The 14,938-nt window shown below is 45.4% G+C and overlaps 1 protein-coding gene across 3 annotated transcripts in view; it reads left to right on the top strand.

Moving 5' to 3' along the window:
• Positions 1-14,938, top strand: part of RELT (RELT TNF receptor) — a 153,054-nt gene that overhangs the window by 99,208 nt on the left and 38,908 nt on the right. The window lies entirely within an intron of this gene.

Raw genomic sequence — 14,938 nt, 5'->3', positions numbered from 1 at the left:
GCCGCTCTCCAGCTGCAGCTGGGAGCATCATTCCGAGAAATCAATGGAAACAGAATCACACAGCCACAGTAATGCTTCGCCAAACGCCTTGAAGACGCATGTGTACACGAGGGAGTAGGTCCAGGGGAAGGGTGGGTGCAGTGTGGAAGAAGGTGTTTGTGGGCAGTCTCTGACGTGTTGTACTGGAGGTAACAGCTCTCTTGTCCTGTTAAGGAGGCAGATTATCTCAACACACTTTAAACTAAGGCCGAAGCATTTCTCGGCCTGGCTAACTCTGTTTCCGGTGCCCATACGCTACTTGCACATGTTATTGTGCGAATTGTTTATCCCTATTATAGGCCTACGAGTTTAAAGTCACAAAAGAAGATTTTGTTGGCAAATTGCATGAAATTCTGATTTGCGCACCTGAGATGCATTACAGAATGTGCCAGAATTTTGAACCATTTGCTCATAAGGTTCGCCACAGGTTGTACCTTCTGAAAACTTGTTGACACTCACGGCCTGATTTACAGTTTGTCGTAGGGGGTCTCAAACGTGACGGATATCCTGTCTGCCACATTATGATCCCATTATACCCTATGGAGATCGTAACACGACAGACGGGATATCCGTATCACTTGTGAAAGAGTAATTCGTCCGCCAAACTGTAAATGAAGCCCCCACTTTTCACACACGTGTAATTAGCACACGGCCAAACACCATCCAACTTGGAATCCCATTTCAGGTATCAGCAGGAATTTGCACTCAAAGTGGAATTAGCCTTTTACTTGTAGTGAGGTTCTTTGTTGAAAGGGTTATGGACAGACTCTGCTTTCAAAGAAGCCTGGACTGGATAATGTTTGAAATGCAAAAAAAAAATCAAACTTTGTCTAATTTGTATAGCAGACAGTTGAACTAAACTGCATTTTGCCTTTTAATAATGCATGTTTGTAAGAAATTACATTTTTGTAATGGTCTTGTCATGTTTTTATGTCTGATTTTTCTGGTTTAGAAAGCTCTGTGCACCCCAGCACTGCAAAGACCTTGTGTCTCCCCCCAAAAGATGTCTTGTCTGTAAATAAAGTAACATGGAATAGTCCTTTACTCATGGATTGAGTCTTCCCACAATTACCGTGCTGTTGGAGTCACACTTGCCCACTTGACGCATCATACAGTCAAGAGGCAGCGACAGGCAGACGCAAGCGTGTGGTCAGCTTTGGAAACATACATGTTCTGATGTGATGGTGTCTGCGTGGGCGGCTCTAGGCCAGGCTTTCAGGAGCAGTTCCAGGCATGTCTGTCCCACCATACCCCTTGATGTTAGGGGAATATTTACACGCCCCTTGTGCCATCTTAGCGCTGCCATAGCTTCATGTTTTTGACGCTCAGGTGGCTTTTCTGCCGCACCATATTTACAAAGTGGCACAATGCTTGCATAGCGCCACTTTGTAAACGCCTTGCGCCACATTATGCCTGCGTCAGGCATAATGTGTGCAAGGGAGGGCGTTCTGGCGCTGGGAGGCATGAAAAAACAGTGCAGTGAAATTTACATTTCAGTGCACCATTTTTTCAATCATTTTTAACGCCTGCTTAGAAAAGGCGTTAAAAAGACGCCCCATTATATTCAATGGGCCTCACTGTGCTATGCCGCACTAGCGTCAACATTTTTGACGCTAGTGCAGCAAAGCGCTGCAATAGCATAAAAAATGTTGGCGCTATTGTGCTAACGACCGCCATTGTGCGCCCTATTGTAAATATGGTGCAACCATGGTGTTGTTAGGTGCCGTGGGGGGAGGCACAAGAAAAATCACGCATCATCTATGTTGCACCAATTCTTGTAAATATGCCCCTTAGTATGATGAGGCTGACTGATATCCAGGCATTTATACATTGTCGTCCCCATTATAAGGCCCTTCGACTAGATCCCATATATAGGTTGCACCATCTACTGAACCAGGTCCAAGATTAAAATGTACAGTTATAATGATTAAGCACCCTCAAAACGCCCTGCAGCAGGTCTTTACCCAGGGATTCTTCTGCATGAAGGCACATATTGAGGACACCCACCTTTTTACCTAGAACTCGTAGAAGCAGAACTGGAGGCCTGAGGGTGGAAGAGGATGAGATGCTACAGTGAGCAGAGTCAGCAGTCGTGCTGCACGTGCAGACACAATTAAATGCCGCATTTCAATGGGCACGATTTGCAATATATATTTATTAAGTGAGAATCATTTACCAAATGTTGGTACAATATTCGTTTCCACATCCTTTTATTTGATCTGGCTTTACCGCACGTCTACCTGTGAAACCTGTTGTTACCAGTGCTTTAGCATACTTATAGAAGGGATGTGATTCCACTGAGAGCAGTGTTACCCTCTCACCTCATGCTGTAGGAAGTGTGGTGTATTACTCCTCCTCATGTGGAGTGCTTGGAACTATTTTTTATCTCAAAAGTACTCTGAATCATCACACACTAGATTCTTTATCTCATAGATGCATTGTATACAGAACGCAGTCTTTTTTGTTTTATTTTTTCACCAGAGCAGGCTTTTTAAAAACATTTTAGCAAGGAAACAAAATTCAATTAAGACCTTTTTGTCTGTGCCAGTGCTTGTGATCGTTCCAATGCTAGATTTGGCAAGAAAACTTCAGGGCCCTCTATTTGGGTTGAATCGCAAAAAGTATTTATTAAAAAGCAGTGATCATTAAAAATGGGGAGCAGTCCCTTCGGCAGACATATGGGAGAGGCGCGCCCACAGCACTGGAAACGCACTCACCATAGTTGTTTCAAGAATCGAATCACATAGTCAGTTTTAGTGACTTTACGCAGCAGGTTAATGAGAAGCGGTGAAGCTGACAGCGAGTGGCCCTCAGTGGTATCTAAACACAAAGGGGGGCACCTCGCTTTACATTACCACCCAACTTTAGGCCAGGCCCCTAGTCTGATGCTGCGTGCGCATAAAAGAAAAGGCTGAGGTGCCATTTTGGATCTGGCTAGTAGGAGCAGTTTTTCTTTCATGCAGTCTATAGGTCAGGTAATAAAAGGGAACCTCAGAGTCAGGGCACAGTGTTACATGATTGTAAGTTCCATTAGAGCACTTCTTCCTGTCTATCTGTATAACTACGCCAAGCACTTGCTCAAATAGTGCGGAGTTTACGACTGGCGTGCCTTTATGCATTAAGTACAAAACACAAACACTGCTGTGTTTACAGTTTGCATGTGTTTGGAAGCACTATTGCCCAAATGTAAATAGTGGGGTGAATCTGACCATACAAAGGGCCATATGTACGAACACTTTTTCCCATAGACACAGAATGGGTAAAAACCTTTGCTACATCTGGCCCAAAATGCGTTCTTTTTACTGGACTTTGGAGAAAGTACCTTGGGGGAGTTGAAAAGGATGGAAGACTGTGGCGTAGCGAGGACAGAGGCACGCAAGAGGGCAGTGTAACATCAAGGTATTTGAGGATAATTTGAGGACAACCTCACCTGACAACATTTTTTCGGTCCTGGTTAACGAAGGGTTTTTGCTACACCGTGATGTGTTCCTTTGTCGGTCATTCATCATCACCAAGATTGAAAATATGAAGATGAATAAGTTACTGTGACTTTAAAGTCAAAGTCTGGAAGTTTTACCTCTGAGTTCAGCTTGGTTACCTGCTTGTGAAGGCCCCCTTGTGCGCTTGGTGTAGCGCAGATCGCAAATGTTCATGCCCATGAAGTTTTGAGCCTGTTATCCTTGCTGTGTTAAACAGCTGACTGCCAACTGTTCACTAGGTACTTCCTGTAAAGTGCTTGGAGGCCCCGAGGTCAATGACACTATGATAACCCGGTATAGGCCAGTAGGATTGTAATATGTGTAACGGTGATAGTGTTTTCACTGAACCCATCAAGACATGCTGCAGTGTCCTTCACATCAGGCTAGCGGTTATGGTAAGCTGGCTCAGTGAGTTGAAGTAGTCACTGCGTGCATCTGGTGTGACCTGCAGGCCACAGGTGAGTCCTAGAAAGGCCAACTTGTCCCTCTTCTATTTCTGAGGTGGACAGAGTGAGCTTCCTCAGAGTGGGTAGCAGAACATCTTATATTTACAGTGTTTGGAGAGCATCTCCCTGACTCATGCTCTATCACAGACACAGAGTACTTGCTCCCAGTGATGCTCCTTGTCCATCAGGCGAGGGATGAGGGTGCAGGATATCGCCTTTGGGCTTATGAAATGTTTTGAGAGCAGCCTTGGGGTCAGTTGCCATAATAACTCTGCCTCTTGCCCTATAGTGGACTCCATTACTCCCACGTGACCCGTGGTCCTCCACCTTGAGCCGGTGTCTGTAGGGGCTGGTGCTGCATGGAGAGCGTGTGCCGTATACCTGCCCCTCACCTCCACAACACAGAGGCACGGAGCTTCCGCTAAGGCTCTGCTCTAGCCTAGTAATTGGGAGCCAAGGGATGTGAGCAAGCGATGTAAGATGCCAGAACAAACAGTGTTCTCTCCGGGGACCACAGGTACCTGCAAGCTTTACTCGCTAATTGGCATCAGTTAAGCAAGCAATGTTTACACAAATTAGGAGACAGTGTCACCATGTCACTAGAGAGGCACAGTACCTACGTGTGACGAGCCTCCACAGGGCTGGTCGGTGGCGAGACATTTCATGTGACACTGGGGAGCTGTTTCTCTGGAAAAGCACTTTGAGTGTGGCGCTCTTGATGCATTCCTGCCCCCTGTGGTCAATGGTGGTCGTTGCAGGGGCGGAGCCTCCTAAGCCTGACGTATGTGAGAATGTACTTGTGCGTACTGGTGCACCACAGCCTCTGGCCTCACCCATCTATACTGATTTGAAGTTGTTTTGCCCAGCATATGGTGCATTGCTTGTGGCAGCGACCTCCGTACGTGACCCTCGTGCAGAATACATGGTATGTCGCAGTCCGGGACTCTTGTGGCACCTCTGCCTTTGTGGGCTTTATTTGTCTAAATTATACAATTGAAGGATGTGAAATTAACTGGGGGCATTCGCATTCCACAGTCAAGTGAAGGTTGGGAATGGTAGTCACTGCATATGTTTCCTGTCTACACAACACACCTAAAGGCAGATGGCCCTAGGTCCCAGGCCCGGTGGATATCTTTGTTCACAGGTGATGCCATCACAGGTGATGCCTTTAGCCGGGGAACCATCCACCATCAGTACTCTCTCTTTAGTACAATCAATGCAATCTACCAGTGGAGGGTGGATCCTGGAAGGTACTTCCATCTCTGGTCTGCACAAATAGTTCATTATTGTTTAGCAGCTCTTTAGTGAATCAAGACTTGTCCCACTGAACCAACATTTTCTGGAGAATGTAAGATGCCTCTGTGCCAGTCCCTTCCTCCTGCTCATTATCACTGCAAGCCAAGTGCACCCCATTGTGAGTGGTGGTGCCAAAGTTGCAGATTTTAGAAAATCATGATGCTCTTGACACACACAGAAGGATGCATGTGCACTCTCTTTACCAGTGAAGCTCCATGCGGTATTTCTCAGAGTACTTGAGAAATTAAAAAACTACAAGAAAACACAAGCAGCTCAATGAAACACTTTCAAATGATTTTAATACCTGTTTATCTGAAGATCATACTTACTATAACCAGCCTAGAGGCAAACGCAAACACAGTTTAGATGCCCATCCTGCCAGGCCGCGAGCATGGGCACAGTCTGATTGTCCAATAGTGTGGTTTGATGAATTGAAGTGGTTGGTCAGGCCATTGGAAGACAGCATTTCAGCAGAAGCAAACACAAAGAGTAGTGTATACTTCAAGACTGCTGTCCGGTTATGTGGTGTTTAACATTTTATAACAACGCTAAATGCTCCCTAAGCACTTTCTGGGCAGGAGTTTCAGTGATGGCATGGGACATCCACCCGGAATCTTCACTTGATAGGTGGGTAAAGGGTCCCCATGGATGCACACTTGACTGAGGTGAGGTCTTCTCGGAGGAGTCCTTCGAGAAGGCCTCACCTGAGTCAAAGAGCCTTAGATCCCTCCACTGTAGCAATGGGTTGCTCGTTTCCATTCGCAGACCTCCAAGGCCTGGCTAGATGGTATTTCTTACATCTAGCCGTAAACAACTCTATTCATTTCCACAAAAGTTTACATTTAATCAGCCTCCTAGCGTGAGCCTGTGTCGACTCTTCGACAACATGTAGTCGATGTTACACTTTAGGAACAATCCTTGCTTATCTGCTCTGAACCAACTTCCGGCTTTGCCACTATTTCAATCTCCAGGATTCTTCTTGGGATAAGAGCCACCTACAGTGAACCCCTTTCTTTCTGCACAGATAGGGTATAGTGCTGCATCTAAAGCTCTGGTGCAGAACATATATGCACATATATGTATATGGATATTAATATATGACAAACACATCTATAAAGCAACTGACCCTTGTGCAATAGAAGTGAGACCGCCATCTGCACAGAATCCAAACTAGTGGATTCAATCAAAGGTGACTTCAGGATTTAGAACTGGTTTGACTATTTCCGATCCTTGTTGAACTGCGGCTGCCATTGGCTGCCAACTCTTCCCCTGTTGGTTCGGTGCAGAGATCGAGAGTGAGATACATTGGTTCACCGCGCTGTACAAGCCATACGTAGCCAAACAGGCTGACGGATACAGACCTCTGTTTATATCAATAGAGCGGTTACTCAACAGATCTACCTTTTCCTTGAGGTTGTGGTGTGGCGTACGAGCGGCTTCTATTTATAGTAGAGCGTGTGGGCTCTATTCAGGAGGCGCCCGCGGAGAGGTTACACGTTTCATTCATTAACAGATGCACAGGCGCTGGGGCTTCAGCAGGCCCTAACCCTGGTTTCTGGTTTCCTGCAACAGATATGTTGGACACCTTATTCCACAGGTTCTTTCTTGAAGGTTAGGAGACACTGAGGCTCTAGCTCTCAGGGCCGGGCTCTGTGTGGAAGGCCTCAGCCTTACACGCTGGGTCCTGGAGGACACGACTTGACTTAATGAAACTGAGCTAGCAGCGGAAGCATTCAGGGCATGCCAGGGTGCATCAGTCCAGATATAGATGTGGTTACAAGCAGTGGAGACGTGTGACTAGCAGACGTTTGCTGGAAATTTCCAAAGTTGGCACTGGTCAAACAGGTACAGCACACCTGCTAAGGTCACCATACTCAATTTACAAATATATACTCAGAGGTCACCATACTCAATTTACAAATATATACTCAGAGGTCACCATACTCAATTTACAAATATATACTCAGAGGTCACCATACTTAATTTACAAATATATACTCAGAGGTCACCATACTCAATTTACAAATACATACACTCCCTGAACTGTCACGGGCATGGGGGGACACAGTGCCATTCATTAAAAAGGAAAAGACTTGTCTTAATTTGGCTTGAGTTGCCGAAATCTCTGTTTAATCTTCGGTTTGTTAAAGTCAATGGTGAATGCTTCTTGTTTTTGTTTCAAAGTTGACTATGATGATGGCTGCATTTTCTGTAAAGAAGTCAACCAGTGACAACTTCTGAGGCTGTTTGGGTTTTTTATCCTGGCAGCTGGGCTGGCCTGTGGCTAACAAGGGCGACCAGGATCCTCCTAAGGGCACAAACGAACAGGCCAACAAGGGCGTGACTTGTATGTGGTCAGTGGAGCAGAGATCATAAGAACTGTTCTTTGATTATATTTGAAGCAGTAACCATGAAACCTTATTCTATGTCGTTTGTTTCCTGGAATAATCAATCACTTTGAGATTAACCTCTGGCTTTCCATGCATTTTTAATATCCCTAAAATAATCTCTGGTCTTCTTTTCCAGAAACTGGAGAATAATTTGATTTTCTTTCTTTTTTACTTATATATCCATAGCCCCCCGTTTTCCCCCTAAGCTCCTTCCCCTAACATAAACTTTTCCCTTTTATCTTTGACTAGTTTATTTTGTACTGTTCCTAACCTTGATTACACCATTTACCTTTGCTTCTATTTTTCCTCATTTTCACAATGCAATTTTGTTCTCCCGTTGTCATTGCCACAATATTTTTGCATCCCCTGGGTTTTATCACGAGATCCAGTTGTGTGAATAAATCAGTGGCCTGGAGCATCGGGGCTTTAAGTGGGCCGGGTCCCCCCCGGTCTTAGACTTGGTAGTAATTAAAAACAGAGCTTAAAACGGTCCTGCATTCCCCAGCTTTATTGGAAAAGCACTGGGAGATTTCTGAAGACTGAATGTAAAAAAACATTAAGGTAATTCGTGTTAGTGATTTATTCGCTCCTTATATTTCACGATTGCATTCCCTAAGAGTGTACGCTGTTTCCACAATGTCGTGTTTCTGTATTGTGTTTGTTTCGTGCAGCAGACTACTCGTGTACGGTGGATACTTGAAACTGAGCCTCCTCCAGGTGTTTACGACTGAGCTCTGGAGTTGATGCTGAAGTTTTTCACAGTGTTCGTCAGTGGGGCAAAAAAGTGTTCTGAATACATGGCCATCGAGTCTGGTCACATATTCCATTTCCAATTGTGATTAAGTGAAATGTGAAGGAGGTACACACATGTCAAAATATTGACAAGGTGAAAGTAGTGCTTGTGCATTGTGTGTCTGGGGGCAGTGAAGTGGATGAGATGGGGACAAGTGCATTCAGGAGAGAATGAAAGAAAGTGCTTGTTAGACCTGTCATCCTTAGGGTGGTCTTTGCTCAAACGTTTTGCCTGCTTGACTCCATTTTGTCTGGATTTTTGCTCTGTTGGCATTAGGACTTTTTGCACCTTACCACTGTTAACCAGTGCTAAGGTGCATGTGCTCAACCCTCCGTAAACATAGTTTGATTGGCATATTTAATTTACATATAAGCCCCTTGTACAGTGGTATACCATATATCTAGGGCATGTACATTTAATGCTACCAGTGGGCCTGCAGCACTTATTGTGCCACCCTCTTAAGTGGCACCTTAAAACTTGTCCCAGGCCTGCCATTGCAGGTTCAAGGCAATGTCCAACCGTTATGTTGACTTTGCTTTTAAAACCCTTTGCCAAGCCTTATACACCCCTTTTATTACATATAAGTCACCCCTAAGGTAGGTCCTAAGTAGCCCATAGAGCAGGGCGCTGTGTAATTAAAAGATTGGACATGTACTTTTCAGTTTTACATGTCCTATTAGTGAAAAACTCCCAGATTATTTGCCTCACTACTGAAAGGCCTACCCCTCCCATAGGGTAACGTTGGGGATTCCTTATTAAAATTAATATGTTGTAATTCCTAAATCAGAGGGGGTAGATATGTCATGTTTGGTACCTATGAACTTGTAATGGTAAACCCTCTTTAATGGTTAAGTCAGATTTATCATCAAAAGTTTGAAAATGCCACTATTAAGAAGTTGGGCATTTTCCTGCCCTTAGCCCTCTGTGCCAGTAACCAGCCTTAGGAGTCATGACTTTGTGTATCTGACAGTTGGGACTTTGTTAATTCACCCCTGACAGTCACACAATAGGGGTATTAGCAGTGCCTAAAGGGGCCATCAACTGACTTGATGGGGGAGCGGAGCTAAGCACAGCCCCACCGGCTGCGGAAAAGGCTGGGCTCTGCCACCACACAATAGGCTTAACAACCCTGTATTGTCAGTGCAGTCAGATAGAAGCCAGGGAAGGGGAGGCAGGAAATTCCTGGAACTTGACCGATCCCTCCTGGAAACTTCTCCCAACTTCTAGGAGCAGGGCACCAGGGTATAAAAGGAGCACTCGCACACCTGCTCCTCAGTTCACTACTGGTCTTGTGGAAGGACTCTCAGAGGACTGCCTGCTGCTGGGACCTGCTGTGCACTCTGCCCGACTGCTGCTGTACCTGGAAGGACTGATTTGCTGCCTGGAGCCTGCTTGGGACCTTCAGAGACCAGCCCTGCTGCAGAGCCCTCCATCACCACCTACACCCCGGACTCCAGGAGCGGCTCCAATGGCTAGTTCAGCTGGTCTCTTGTTTTGAGCCACAGGCACCTACAGGCTCCCACCATCCTAAACCTGCACCTGGACACAGCCTAAGTGACTCTTGCACCCCCAAGAGGTCTTCCTCCACTCCTGGACCATTGGTTGTGGTGCTAAAGGTGCCCAGGTGGTCATTTTTAAAACAGAGCACTTGCTATATGAACATTAAATTTTTTAATTTGAGGACTCTGGTTCTACTAATTAGATTTTCATGGTTTTGGTGTCAAATAATCTATTACATTTTTCTCTATTTTCTAAATTGGTTCAGGATTTTTATTGCGTTGTGTTTTCACTGTGTTGCTGTTTATTGAGCCTAGCTACCCAGGGTTAAGCATAGGTTAATTTAGCAACTTTTTGTGGTTCACCCTGCCAGGGATTGTGGCCGTTGCTTCACCAGGGTTAACACCCCAGCCAACCAACAACCCAATTTCTCACAGTGCTGAAAAGGAACGAGATGAGGTAGATGGAGGAGATGGGAAGAGAAAACTGGTGAACATGTCTAACACAGAGTGAACGTAACTAGGCCTAGGCGGCGCTCCCTGAAGTGCCCAAAAAACTCTGCTGTGCCACGCAGAGTTCCGTAAGCGGCAGAGTGCGTTAGGTCACGCCATTCGCGCTGCTTTTTAGCCCCAGGTGTTTGTGCCGCGCTGAAAAGCAGTGCGACCAGCTGCCTGCACAGCACAAGAGAGCGCTGCTTCTTTTCTGCCGCTCAAGTTGATTTTCTACTCGAGCAGCAGCTACCTCACCATGAACTGAAGATTTCTCCACAGGAGCGGTCGCAACCATCTGCGACCGCTCATGATGAGAAATCACGCTGAGAGGTGGTCTTGGTAAGATTTTACTTGCTAGCCGTGGGTTGTAGGAAGTTACTGTTAGATGCATCCAGCTGGTGAAAAATTCCTGCCTTACCTTTACAGCGGAAGAGAGAAGACTATGGGGCAAACTTATACTTTTTGACGCAAACCTGTGTTAGCGCAGGTTGGCGTCAAAAAGTATAGCGCCGGCTAGCACCATTCCATGACGACGGCTTGGTGCCATACTTATGGAATGGGGCTAGCCAGCATTAAGGCCCTGTTAGCGTCCTTGTAAAGGGCGCTAACAGGGCCAGGGAGGCGTAGGGGGAACGGGGCTTGTGCACCAAATTATGGCGCTACACTGTTCAGAGGCAAAAAAATTGCCTCTAGGCAGAGTAGCGCCATTTTCTGGCGCACAAGCCCCATGGACATGGCTCCTGTCTTATTAAAGACAGGAGCCTTGCCCACTCCCCCAATGGCCATGCCCAGGGGACAAATGTCCTGGGCATGGCCATTGGGGCGAGTGCTGTGCAGGGGGCCCCAAGTCAGGGCTCCAGAGCGGTGTTTGCATAAAAAATAAAAATACTCACCTGGACTTACCTTGGATGGGTCACCCATCCTTAGGTGACCTCCTGGTATGGGTAGGGGTGGGTGGGGGTGCCCCTGGGGACAAGGAAGGGTCATCTGTGAGCAATTTCCATGGTCTCTGACCATGGAAATCTGCCTACAGGTCTCCTTAGACCTAGACGTGTCTAGCGCCAAAGTATAAATACGGAGTTAGGTTTGAGCTGATTTAGCTTAAAATAATGGAGCTAATTCAGCGCAACACAAGTATAAATATGGGCCTGTGTTGTAAACCTCAACGAGGGACTTTTGAAGGATACATCTGAGACAGTCCCGCTCACCTCAGAGGGTGCGATGTTTGCATGGCAAAATGTCATCAGGTTTTAGCTGACAAACTGTTTGCAGGCAAAAGGTGCGGATTGCATTAGTTACATCAGAAAGACCAGCAGTGTGTGGCCAACAGTGACTTTAAAACACTGCTGATATATGTCTGCATTCTTTACAATAACAGAATGTGTGTTGCCCTTGCAAATCCAAAAAGTATTTTTATGCTATAGGTTGCCATTAAATTGATAAGCAAAAGAAATACAAAAATATAGCAAACATTCTGGGGAACCAGGTTCAAGTCTCGGCTTCAGCTCAGCATCGTGTGATTCTAGGCAAATCACTTAGGGCCAGATGTAGCAAAGGGTTTTACCCATTCTGTGTCTATGGGAAAATGTGTTCGTACATATGGCCCTTAGGCCCGTATTTATACTTTTTTAGCGCCGCATTTGCGTCAATTTTTGACGCAAAAGCGGCGCAAACTTGCAAAACACAAATGTATTTTGCAAGTTTGCTCCGTTTTTGCGTCAAAAAGCGGCGCAAACGCGGGCAGAAAAAAGTATAAATAAGGGCCTTAATGTCACCTTGCCTACAAAACATGAATGTGTCCTTGTGTAATGTAAGGGGTGCTCATGTGAAGCGCTCCAATACCTTGGGGTCGGGTTCGCGCTATATAAAACTGCAAACAAAATGTCCTCTGCCCTTCAAAGCGCACCAGAAGCTTCTGTTGTGAGGCTCACTCACAGTCCAGAGTATGAGGGAGGAGGTGAGGGCTGCTGGAGGGGGCTGGGGAGGTATGGTGGAGGGTGTAAGCCGAGTTGTGTAAGGTTTGTTTATCGCTGTATTGCCTTGCAGTTGTTGTGACAGATAAGAGGTTTTGTGACTGTTCGTGGGCTAGTGAGATGCTCAAAGAGGAAGCCCCTAAAATGATAGATTAGATAGGGAATTGAGGCCCATTTAAGGGGTGAAGAAGCTTGAAAAGGGTGAGTCGGACCGTAGTTTTTGGGTGGGGGAGGGGTAGAAGGCAAATAGAGCTGTCCGGGGGGGGGGGGGGGGGGGGGCGGTAGAAGGCAAACACAGCTGCCAAGTCCCAGATACTGCGTGATTAGCTGCTCCAGGCCAGGTTTTTTTTTCTTTGAATGCAAGGACTTGTAGTCTTGTTTACGCCATTTTAAACCCAGGACTACAAGTCCCAGAATTCAAAGAAAAACAAACCTGGACTGGAGCGGCTCCACGTCTATGGACCTGGGAAACTTGGCAGCTATGTGAAATGGTTTATTAGGTGGTTACTCTTCGAAAGGGAGGTTTTTAAGGTTGGTGTTAGTTTGTAGATATGTATTTCTGAGGCTGTTTGTTGTATTCTGTGAGATGTGGTATCAGTTAGACCACCCTGACCCATTAAAGCAGCCCTTTTCACACTCAATAAGGTATTTGTGAGTCATCTCACCTGACAAGTTAGCTGTAAACACAAATGAAATGACAGCCTAGAACAATAAAGTGTGCTATTTGTGACAGCCATTTTGGGTGGCACGCATTTTGTGGTTGTTTACATGTCCTCGCCTCTTCCAAATCCGCCTGATGAGTGTGCTGTGTTTTTGTCGCCTGTTGTTTTCAAGTGGCTCGCTGGCCAGTCAGCCCCTTCTTGTCTGGGCCGCAACGGGTGATTTCACACTGTTTTTGTTGTCGCGCCACAGGTGTGTAACGTCCTCCCAAACTGCAGACGTGAAAGGGTACCACACATTTTTTCAGCCTTTGTAGCTGACACGATAGCTCTGTAGGCTGAGTGCCTGCTATATTTTTGAGCTGCAAGTGACAGATTTGAGCCCCTGTCCTTTCATCCTCCTGGAATGAGTACAATTCCGTAGATTAGCAAAGACCTCCCGTTCTTTAAATGGAAAAAGAAAAAAAACCTTTTTGTTGTGTATTACATAAATGGCAGAACAACTTATGAAATTCAACAAATACTTCCCACAATCAGAACTATACTAGTATCTGAACCATTGAGCCCTTGAGTTATTTTGGAATGTGTACTAGATTTAGAAAAAGTGGATTTGTTGGTACCCATCTTGTATGCCAATGTTAGTATATGTTTTTCCCACAGATGTTTATTTTTAGGTCTGGCTTTAGCTAAGACCTTTTGATTTGATTAAAATTATATACATAATGTACTTAAATATAGGGACTTTCCGCCAGCCCTCTTCATCCTTTAGTCTGTTATTGTTGTATCACTCACATTTTAATTCTGCTCACTTCAGCATGGGCAAGTGGGTCAGCCCACTTCGGTCATTGGCTAACTTGAATGTAAGTGACAGCTTCCTGTCCTTTCACAAGGAGCACATAAAGGAGTTTCATCCAGTGTCAAAGACTACTATGGCAATGTGGTTTTTGAAACTAAAAATAATTTTACTTTAAGTCAACATGGTTTTTCTTGTACGATCAAATGCCCCGGAGCTCCCACAACAATAACTTTTTTTTTTTTTTTTAAATATACCAAGCATTGGCAAAGGCAAACCCTAGTAATCAACGCCGGCCTAATAGTTTTGCCAATGCTTGTTGTACAATATCTTCAATTTCGTTTCTGCTTTGGCATTGTGGATAGTTTTAAAATCTTCGCCTCTTTCTTTTTGTGTTTTTTTATTTCCCACCTTTATCTGTCCCCACGTCCGTTGGCTTTGTTTTTCTGCACTCTTTTTTCCACAGGGAGTTGGGTTCCCTCTTGGGCTGTAAGCATTACAGAAATGGGTATATCGTCAAGGCAAAAAAAAGAGGCTGATGGTCTGCACCTTGCGTTAGTTATCACAGGACTTCCCAAGTCCCTGGTTTGACCTGGCTGTCCCCCCAACACTTTACCCTTAATGGGCGGAGCCATTTTGAAGTCATGATTCTTTCCTGAAAAGGTTCACGCACTTTGAGAAGTTGGGGAAACCTGAAAAAAAGGACAGGTTTTAGTTGAGACTTGTGGTGTGAACCCTTAATTCTTGGGGAATTTGATCACAACTACCCCCAAAAGATTTCTGAACAACGTTTGCAGAGTTCTTTTGCATTTGGTTTCAAGAAAAGTCAAGCCAACTGCTTATGCCCGTCACTAACGAGAGGATACTGCTGTTTGGCTGGCTAGTGATGAAAACATATGATTGGCCGTGCGGCGAATCTTCAGGCATTTGTTTTATTTCAACAGTTGCAGAAATTACTCAAGCACTTGTGACCCTAAAGTGAGAGGGAGCGACTGGTACCCAACATGGACAATGTTGTTTCTTTCATTTGTTGTTTCTACTAACCAAGCACTGGTGGGCATGTTGAAGTGTGGGGGCATCAA

This window comes from Pleurodeles waltl, chromosome 8, assembly GCF_031143425.1.
Source record: "Pleurodeles waltl isolate 20211129_DDA chromosome 8, aPleWal1.hap1.20221129, whole genome shotgun sequence".
Classification (NCBI taxonomy): domain Eukaryota; kingdom Metazoa; phylum Chordata; class Amphibia; order Caudata; family Salamandridae; genus Pleurodeles; species Pleurodeles waltl.
Note: the sequence above shows the minus strand (reverse complement) of the source record. Positions and strands in the feature narration are given on the sequence as shown.